General features: G+C 53.7%; 1 long non-coding RNA gene across 3 annotated transcripts; it reads right to left on the bottom strand.

The window, feature by feature from the left end:
- Positions 1-821: 821 nt before the first annotated feature.
- On the bottom strand, positions 822-5,833 carry LOC112988003 (uncharacterized). Of its 3 annotated transcripts, none has more exons than XR_003260431.2 (4): positions 5,727-5,833; positions 4,425-4,482; positions 3,285-3,400; positions 822-1,714 (listed from the first exon to the last, which is right to left on the bottom strand). It is a non-coding gene; the product is annotated as an uncharacterized LOC112988003 (long non-coding RNA). The 3 variants fall into 3 exon arrangements; XR_010392506.1 differs by lacking the exon at positions 5,727-5,833 and adding an exon at positions 5,222-5,719; XR_003260432.2 differs by lacking the exon at positions 3,285-3,400.
- Between the last annotated feature and the right edge of the window lie 2,188 nt (positions 5,834-8,021).

The following is an 8,021-nucleotide window of genomic DNA, read 5'->3' as shown; positions in this document are numbered from 1 at the left end:
ACAGGGGATAGGTGCCTGCTCCCCCTCGAACAAGATCCTGGGGACACCCGCAAGTAGGAGATGCCGAGGAAGGAGATGCCACGCTGTCTGGGATCACCAGCTCCGAGCTCTCCTTAACATGGGCACTTGAGCATCCCCCGGGCAAAGGAAAGCGGGGAAGGAAGTGCTACTGCTGCCTGAACATGCAGCTGCTTCATGATGAGGGCACTCGCTTGGAGAGAGAAAACCCCATGTGGGGCCTATGTCAGTGAGCTGGACGCTGAGCCTGGAGTCTGGCATCCTGGGAGAGCGCGCTCCTGGTCCCCCACCACCCTGGGAGAGTGCGCCCAGCTTCCTATGGTGGCACTGCACTGAACGAGTGGGGAGGAAAGGAAGAGAAACGGTATCTCGCCAGCTGGACTCCTCAGACCCCTCACCAGTGTGAGTCCTGATCTCCTCCACATCCATACTGGTGCTGACTTGGAAGAAATTAATTTAAATCAGCGCAGTTTGTGCTGAAATGATCCCAGCGGAAATTTGGAGAAAAAACAGGTGGTGAGTTTTTGCTTAATGTATCTAATTGGGAGGCTGACCAAAGTCTAGATAGAGCAACATTACTGTTGAGTTAAGTAATATCCTTTAAAACAAAAAGGGATGTGAATCTCCCATGCAAGACAAGCCCAGCAGAGGCAATATTATAAATCTAAGTGAAGTCCTTAAAGTCTAAAGGGATATAAATCTAATTAAAGCGATATAAATCTAACTGAAGAAATACACTGTAAATCCAGCCAAAATGATATCCATCAAAAGAAGCAATGCAAATGCACTAGAAACACCATAAATAAAATCAAAGCAATATATAAGATGTAATGGAAGCAATCTGAAACCTAAATCAAGCAATATAAATATAACAGAGTGATATAAAACTAATTAAAGTGATTTACAAAATGAACATTTTAAAAAGAATCACAGCACACAAAAGATGAGAATAGCTGGAGAGAGGGACTGAGATAGGTTTATGAGCAATAAAAACACCTGCAGCTACAAAGAATAAAGCAAGGTTAATGAGGTGCTGTGCTTCAGGGCAATCTCCAGTTGCAGAAGGGGTCAGGAAGGCTTCTCCGAGCGTAACACTGAGTCACAGTCGCTCGCATTGCATCAGCGGCGTGAAAGCAAAATGAGGGAATTTGCACATGGTAAAGGCCGTGCAGATAACGACAGCATTGCTCAGGGGCACCCAGGCCGTTTTCAGCCCAAGGTGCCAGGAGTCTCTGGTTTCCTGATGCCCCTGGACTCCTGGGGGACACCTGGGTATGCAGGATTTGTGGGAATAGCGTAATCCTCTGCACGGCTGAACGCACCCATCGGACTCTATCAACGCTGGCCGCGAGAGGCAGCCCCATGCTTAGGGTCAGCTCTCGGAACAGCTAAGGGGCATCTGAATCCATTCAAGCCTGAAGCAAAAGGTTAGGCACATTCTTGCCACGCTATGCAGCGTGCAGTGTGAAGATAACCCTGCTGGAGAGCCCAGGTAAGCAGCACGTCAGTCCCACTAACACAGAGCTCAAGTGACTGAAGGTAGTTTGGGTCTGCACCCCCTTGGCAAGAGCTGCACTGGGTGCACAGTGCCAGCAGCAGCGGTGCTCCGACCTCCAGAGGTGCCCAGCTCCTCCGCAGACGCCAAGGACAAGCAGACAGCACAGTCTGAAATGTTCTCACAGAAAGTCCTTCTTCCCTGGGGAAGAAAAGTGGCTTCGTATAAATAGATAAACTCATTTCCATTTGAAACTTTCCTGCTTACAGGAAGATGAACCCCTCCTGCTTTCTTCCTCCCCCCCACATTTAAAGGCAAAACTGTCCCAAATCTTCAGCATTTTCAGAGGCAGATGGTGGTTAATATTTTTCTCTTAAAACTGGAAAAATCTGGTTGGTAGTTTCCATTTTCATCCACACTTTTCACAGAAAATAAATTCCTATGGAGCTTTTGGTTTTCATTTAAGTGATTTATTAATTGGTCTACTATGACCACGATACAAATAAGTAATAAGGCTGTTGCTTGTCTTTGGAAAAAAAATCAATTTCAGAAAATGCTCAGATCTGCTCAAAATTCTCTCTTCATCTAGCTAAAAGAAAGCTCTTTCTTTCCATTCTGAATAATAAAAAGTCCTCAGTTCAGCTTTACAATCAAGCCGTTCCCTTTCAGTCCTATTCCAAAGCAAAGCAAAGTGCCATATGTTTTATACTTATGATTTCAAAATGTCCTCATGTTGAAAACCATTTGGCATTTGAGAACCTGCAGTGGTCTGAATGTGATTTTTCCAGAGTAAAGGAAAATAGCTATTTTGTGGAAACTTCCTAAAAAGGAGCAACATGCCCCCCCCCCCAAAAAAAAAACCAAAAAAAACCCCCACCCAACCCCAAAGCCCAACAATCAGTATTAGAAATCAGCCTGGAAGGAAACACAAATATTTTTCTTTCAGATTTAGCTGGAAATGTTTCTTATGCTTTCATGGAGCATTAATGCAAAATTAGGCAGTCTGGCAGATTGACAGGCCCACTGAATCAAATAGTTTTTAGGAAAACAAGACAACAAAAAAGTCCTATTCGCAATCATCTTTGGGCAGATGCAGTGCACTCTGTATCACCTAACCTTACGTGGTCTTAAAGCTCTTTAGAAATAGTCATTACATAAACTTCCCAGTAGCGCCATGCGGGGATCTAACCAGGGGACCAGTCTGAAACTGGGCTAAGCAGCTGGGGATGTGCAGGCTTGGGGCGGGGGGGGAAGTGATGGAATAAGTCACCGTTTGCACCAAACCTCAGTTTTAAGGTGCCTACACTGAAACCTCAGCAGCATGACTATCAGCGGGTCTGGGTAGGCGGGGGGACAGCTGGAATCGAGGAAGCGGGCAGACACGCAGCCTCTCTGAAATGCAAGCCTGACTTACCCCGGTCTGGAAGGAATGAGACATGACACTTGGAATTAGTGAGTGCCTTCGAAACTGGAAAATAGGTCTCGTGACTAACAGCTATAACTCACACACCAAGCCCAGAACGAACACCCGAGAGCCCTGGTTCCCAGAGCCTCACTTCAGTGCTTCCCTCTTCCCTTTGGCTTAGGCTGACCCTTCCAAGACTTTAAAAGCAGTGATAAACCTCAGCTATGCTCTCTGTCATGATGGTGTAAATCATACAGGTCAGCAGAGTTGCCCTTCTGTACTTGATTCTTACAATTTTACCCTGAGAAGGATATTGCTTCTGCCATTAATCCTATGGAAATCACATGCAAAGGACAGGGCTGGTACCTGTGAGCAAGGGGGTCAGGATCTGGCTCTCAGGATTTCACACAGTGCAAATGCAAGCTGAATCCAGCGCAGGGACTTGGCGGGGATTCACCACCAAGCTGTTTCTCATCCTGCTCCTTTGCCAAGGTAGTTGCGATCGGCATTGAAAACAGATGCCGAAACAGTTATTGAGATACCATCAGCAGACAAAAGCCCAGAAGCCACGAAGCACCCACTCTATACTGTCATTAAAACCTCTTCAGTTGGCTGCAGGAGGACAAGTGCTCTTTTGTGGGGGTTTGATGGGACACGCTCTCTGCTGTTCTCCAGGCTCAGTCTCCTACACCGTGCAGGCTGCCCCGGCTCGGTGACAACGCCCACAGCCAGCTGGGCCTTGCTGCGGAGCAGGCAGTGGAGACACCCAGTGAGAAACCCCTACCCTGTGCAGTGACTTCAGTATTTCAGTAGTTGCCTCTGGATAAGTTCTGGGAAGCCTATCGATTGTCCAGGCCTGCATCCAGACCAGCCCCACACAAGGCGAAAGCCGGGGGCTGGAGCCTCGGTTGCGGGGGGTGCCTCAGGGCATCTTGTGCCACACGTGCAGGCGTGAAAAAGTGTATGATCACCTAGCAAGAAAGGGCCACACAGTCACGAGATGCATGCACAGATGAGACACTAATATCAGTATCTAGTGCCCTGCCAGCAGGGTTGGCTTCCTAGTCCTCAGAGCTGCTGTACTGCCAGGTGATACTATCAGAAGAGCTCCTTGCTTTTTTATGGTCACCACTAATTCCTGTCCCTGCCTAGAGGTCCATGTGCTCCACCACTGGCCTCCCTCCTGAGCCAATGCCCGGATACAGCCAAAAAAATCCCAGCAGCAAGAAGATGTAGACCTTGGTGACTTGGAGACCGGTGCCTAGCAGCTGGGAGTGGGGATCCTGGGTGGGGGTCAGAGCTGGGCAACTGCAGCCCAGCATGTTTTGGGAAATGATAGGGCCCAAGTTAGGTTGGGAACATTACTGGTCTTTATAGCAGTGTGGCAGATGGGTTTGTGAGGACTCTGGCAATGCCTATTCAGGGACGTGGGTAGAGGTAGAGGTAGAGGCGCTCTCTTTGTGCTGCCTGTTGACAGCACCTAGCCAGTGAGGTCCTGGCACTTACCTGGGAAGTCCAGGTCTCCTGGCAACAGAAGCAGTAAGTGCTGAAATGATTATCCGTCCTGGAGGAATGGATTTAATGAGACAAGATTAAGTCTGCTAAACTTGGTACTACGTCAAGAAAGCAACCTGAAACTCGAAAGACAGGTTTGATGTATCCAAACTGGACTATTTATGAGATGCAAGCCAGTAGCTCTTACTCCCAAGAAGGACTTTGGGGCAGTGGCTGGCCCTAGGCATCAGAGTGGCATAGCTTGTAGAGGAGCCTCTTGAACCCAGGGATAAGGGATACGATCAGGAAAGGGAGCGGACGACCTTGGCTACACAGGGAGCCTGGCTGTGGCAGCCACCACAGGCACCTCCAGCATCCCTCCTTTGTGCAGTCCCATCACCTCTAAAAGGCTGGGGACCTCCTTCGGGTGACAGCCACGTGCCCTCCCCAAGCCGCATGGTTCAGCTCAGGGCCTGGGGACGGAGCGGCGGTGCAGCGTAAGCGAGACCAGCACCGATGCTGCTCTACCATATGGAGGGTGCTCCACGACTGCTCGAGAAGGCAGATGAAGACTAAAGGCAGCTTTCCCTCCTTCCCAGCGAAAGCTGCAAGCTCCCGTGCAGCAGGGCTGGAGCAAGGGGCCTGCGGTGCCCGGGAGGGGAGGGGCCCCTCTCCCCCGGCTTTCCGAAGCGAAGCAGAGAGCAGGCACCAGATGCTGTGGGGCTAAATGCACGAGAGGGAGGGGTAGGGCTGGTTCAGTTCCAGGCCACGGCACTAGCTCTACCAATTGATCACAGCTCTTGACTCACGCTTGTTATAAATCTTTGCCCGGTGCTGCCAACAAGCCAGGAACTGGAGACGATGGAAAGCAATCCCCTACGAGCCAGTCCCTGCAGTCCTGCGCTCCCGCTCCGCTGCGCTGGCTCCAGCTCCCGACTGCCTCCATCCCCACGTGCGGCTCCTGGAACTGGCATGCCCTCTCTCATCTCTGTCTCTCCTAGCTCAAGGTCCTGCCGCCTCACATCCCTGCAGACAGGGAGATGGAGGCTGGCCAAGGGACAATCTGTTCCTCATTGAGGTCATCCTGCAGTTTGCAGCTTGCTGCTGATGTGGCGTTTTGGGGCCGGGGGGATGGAGCGAGAAAGAAATATCTCTCTTCCATGCTGCCTGCCTGGCCGTGGTCCCAGCGCTCGTGGGGGACTGGGAAAGTGTGAGAAGCACCAGGCCAGCAAAGGAAACCTAACTCTTCCAGGTAACCCCTTACGCCACCTCTGTCCTGCTCCCAGACAGTGGTTAAAAAACAGGGCAACTCACCGTCCGGGCCCAGCGCCAGGATTTTGGAGGACTATTTCCCTTCCCCCAGTCAGTCTCTCCAAGGTCCTTTTCTGTCTGCTGCCTCTCCCATCCCCAGCTATTGCAGAGAAGCCCCTCTGCCCCCACCCCGTGCTCCTGGGGCCCCTCCACCAGCAGACCTCCCCTCCCCACAGCACAGCCCCGCAGAGCTGCCGTGTCATTTTAATGGCCCGACTTTATTGAGTGCAGCTGTTGATTCAGGTCAGCTCCTCGCATTCTGGTGAAAAATCACAGCTGCCTGAGAGCTTCCTGTTGCTTTGCCTCCCCCACTGCCCCCCCTTAAGGAGGTGGGGGCAAGCCAGGAATGCGAGGGCTGGAAAGCCTTCAGAGATGGGAAGCTGCTTCTTCCCTTCAGTGCATCAAAGGCGAGATGCTTCTGTCTTCCCTTTCCGTGGCATGTGGGAGGAATCAGTGGCATCTTCCGCACAGCTACCTGTTCCCAAACTCCAGCGCTCCCAACTCTCCCTCATGAAAGAGCTGAGATCCGAATTTCAAATGCTCCAACGTCAGGAGAGGTCTGGCTCATTCCTGGGCTCAGGCTGATCTTCTGACGTTGGGCAGGGTGCCTTGCAGCCACGCTGTGGTGTAAAGCCTAAGCCCAGCCTATTAGATAGCGCTTCATGGAAGCAGGGAAGCATGAAGAAAAACAGAAAAGAGGCACGAGCGCTGGAGTAAGCCAGAGCTACTGCTGGGAGGACCGGGTAATCCCTGCTGCTTGCCCAAGGCACCGTGGCATGAAGCTCAGAGTCTGGCTAAGGACAGGACAAGACGGTCCTGCCCGCAGCCGACCGCTTCCAGCCTGGGCCGTCTGCGAGTCCCTGAGAGCGCAGGACAGAGCACAGCGCGCTGCCTGTGCGGCACTGCTGCCTGAGCCGCTCTGAGCTCTGCAGGAGAAATCACATTTTAGTCCTTTCACAGCTCCTGGGGCTGGGTCGCGAGAGACTGAGAATCCCCGACTGTGGGACGGGGCCGCAGAAGGGGCAGGCAGGCTTCTGGTTGTCTGTGTCGGAGAGAAAAGAGATGCCGCTGGCTCGCGGGAGATAAGAGGCACTAACCCCAGCAGGAGGGAGGCCGAGCCTGGCACTTTGTGCACGGAGAAGGCAGGAGAGCGGGAACTCGCTGAACTCACGCCGGACCGCGGCGAGGGGGTGCGCAGACCGGCCCAGGGGCCTGGGGGCATTCTCCGGAAAGGGTTTTGCAAGAGCGGGCTGGATTAGCGGGGAAAGCTGGCACCGCCGGGGGTGCTGAGCAGCTTTGCGGCACCAGAGCTCTCCCAGGAGATAAGGGATGACCCCTGCTCCCCAGCCCCCGGAAACCATCGCGCCCGTTCATGATTCACGGTGACGGGAGTACACGCACGTAGCCTCTGGCGTGCCAGTCACAGCCGAGGCGGACGGAGACGCGGGAGGCGGCAAGTGCAGGGCCACGAGTTCCCACTGCCCGGTCTGGAGGGAAGAGGTGCAGACAGGCAGCTGAGTCCGCGCGGGGCCAGACAGGCTGCGAGTGCCCAGCAGCCGGCTCTTAGCTGGTGCCCTCCCGCCGCCCGCTTCGGCCCGGCGCAGGAACCGCGTGTGCAAGGGCAGCCGGCTTCTCCCTTCGCCGCCTTAGCCGGAGCCCTTCCCCTCAGTCACGTGGGGAACGTGGCTCCGTTTCAAGGGACAAAGTGCAGGAGTTTCTCATTAACAGAGAATGAAAACTGCCCGCTGTGATCCAGCTGCAGTCAGTCTGGCGGAGGAGGGAGGAAAGGCAGAGCGCAAGGCGGGCAAGGAGGCAGAGGAGGAAACGAATAAGCACAACGGCCTCGCAAGCCCCGTGCCCAGCGCCCCGAGCCGGGCGACGTTGCCCCTGCACTCCCTTCCCCACGCACCCCGCCGAACCCCGCCGGCCCGAGCACGTCACGGTTGAGAGGCCCTCGTGTGCTGCCCGGCTCCCTGGGCCTCTGGGGAAACACAGCCGCAGTGACCTTGACTGCAGCATAACACCCAGGAAAACCTCTCTGGACGCACAACGTGCGGCGGGGGTTTCCCTGCCCCGCTTGGACACCTGCAGCCCATCGCAGGGTGTCGGGAGCGGGGGCGAGGAAACGCACTGCCTTCCCGTGGTGTTCAGGAGCAGGGAACTGAACCCAGAGAAGGAGCAGGAGAAAGGGAAGTGGCTGCTGCGGTGTTTACACCCTCCCTGCTCTCCCCCCACCGAGAAGAAACTGAGATTTGATTTCCCTGAGGCAGCTCTCAAAGAAATTACCCCGCATTCAAA

Source organism: Dromaius novaehollandiae, chromosome 21 (genome assembly GCF_036370855.1).
Source record: "Dromaius novaehollandiae isolate bDroNov1 chromosome 21, bDroNov1.hap1, whole genome shotgun sequence".
Lineage (NCBI taxonomy): Eukaryota > Metazoa > Chordata > Aves > Casuariiformes > Dromaiidae > Dromaius > Dromaius novaehollandiae.
This window is presented reverse-complemented; position numbering and strand designations above follow the sequence as displayed.